A 2,118-nucleotide genomic window follows, 5' to 3' on the forward strand; every position below is an offset into this window, starting at 1 on the left:
AAAATGAGATATATAATGGATGTTGAACATAAGAAGGGGTTCTATGAATAAAAAAATGGACTAAAATTAGGAGATATAAGAGAAGTTGAAGCAATAGGACTTTTAAAGTATCTGTGGTGTGATGAGGTAGAGGTGTTAAGGATAAGCCCCAGTTTTTGGAATTGGCTGGTAGGAATATCATAAAATGAAGTAAAAACACCAGAAGACATTCAGATTCGGGTAAGTTTTAGTTCAATTTAGCACTTGCTTAAATTGAGCATACGTGAGATATATACGGATTTCAACAAGCAGGTTGGTTTTGCTGATGTGGAGCACAGAAAAAAAAAATCTGTGTTACAAATTTAGATTCTTGTATACTGATCCCCAGGATGGCATTTCAGGCCACATACAATCACCCACGAGGAGTGCCTGCAGGAAAAGGAATAGAGTTCTTTGGACAAAAATCAGCTCCATTGCATATATCATGACCCTTAAGTCAGTGTTTCTGATACACCAGAAAAGCCTATGATATGAAATACTCTTTGCAGATACATATCATCATTACTGTTGCTTTCTTCAGGAGGTGTTTGCTGGGTCCAAAGTTTTTCTGCCAGGGAAATAAGAAATGGTTTAGATCATTATTAAAGGAACAATATTCCTCCTTATAACTGGACCTGGCATTGTGGGGAACATCTTTGTTTTTGTAAATTACACGTGCATTTTCTTTTGGGGCACTGAGAAGTTTACACATCTAATCCTCATGCACTGTCTTTTACAAGTATCATACTTTTTTCCAAGGGAATGACAAAGACAGTAGCGACTTTTGGTTTGAGAAACTTCCTAGCTGATATAGGCTGTAAATTGTTGTTTATCTGGATGGGGTAACTTGGGGACTTTCAATCTGAGCCACCAGTTCTCCTCACTGTGGCCCAAGGCATCACCATCAGTCCCAGAGACCCTGTGTGGGTAAAGGTGAAGCCAAGGTCCAAATGGCATACCCTTCCCTTTTTTCTCTTTTGGATCCTCAATTCCTTGATAAGCATGAACTTACTCTATTACATCTAAAACATCAACAGCATAAACAGATCACAAAATAGTAAAAGAGACAACTATTGCTATTTTCTACCAAAAATCGAGATAATAAAGTGGATATTTCTTATTATAGTGGTCATGCAAGATGCCCTGTTTCAGTGTGTAATGTTTCATGGTATTTCTTCTCTGCAAGCACCACAAGCATCTCCTCTACCTCAGAACTCCAAGGTTGTCTACCAAACTCTCCCTGAGATAAGAGCAGCTCAAAGTGTTCTCCTTCTGATGCTTTGTTTTCTTTTCTTTCATTGGACAGATTGTATTATTTCTTTATACTTAAATTCTTCCTTTGAGAATAATTCTATAGCATTAAATATGCTAGAAATTCTAAGCCTTGATTATGCAACTCTCATCTCATTTATGCTGACTCACAGAGACAGACATCTGGTTGAATGTTGGCACACTCGTTGAGACTTGAGAAAACATCTGTTTCATTGCTTCCTTAGAAAACAATTTTTAAATACAGTTTTGTTATGCTATGTGTAAAAAAAGAAATGAAGTAAGAGTAGCTTAAACACATCACAGTATATTGTCGTACAACAAACTGGTGACCGGCATCCCTGAGCTGACACATGAGATCGTAATAAGCTACAGGGACTCCACCATCTTCTCATTGTCCATCCTGCCACCCTCAAGAAGTGGCTTAAATTCTCCTGCTGATAAGAAGCGTCTTTTACTAGCAAGCTTCCAGTAGTAAGGAGGAGAAGAATAATTTGGCAAAGTCTATCAAAATTCTAATTTATTCACCCTTTGACTCAGGAGTTCCACTTGTAGGATGATCACATACATATATTGTTCATGTGTGAATTACAGTACAAAAATTATTACTCATTGCAGCATTTTTTTAAAAAGCTAGTCTAAATATCCAGCAAAAGGGCCTGTTTTGTTGGCTATTTGAAAATATCCTAGAGGATTCGTCCACACAAAGGGATTTTATTGAACTTATGAAAGAATGGGTGAGCTAAAAATGTATTGATACTGAATAATATCCATGGTGAAACTTTAACTAATAAAAGAAAGCAATGCAAGAACAATAGTATTAAAAAATGG

General features: G+C 36.7%; 1 pseudogene; it reads left to right on the top strand.

The window, feature by feature from the left end:
* The first annotated feature begins 604 nt into the window (after positions 1–604).
* On the top strand, positions 605–1,479 carry LOC131413350 (vomeronasal type-1 receptor 3-like; annotated as a pseudogene).
* Positions 1,480–2,118: the final 639 nt, after the last annotated feature.

Source organism: Diceros bicornis, chromosome 14 (assembly GCF_020826845.1).
Source record: "Diceros bicornis minor isolate mBicDic1 chromosome 14, mDicBic1.mat.cur, whole genome shotgun sequence".
NCBI lineage: Eukaryota > Metazoa > Chordata > Mammalia > Perissodactyla > Rhinocerotidae > Diceros > Diceros bicornis.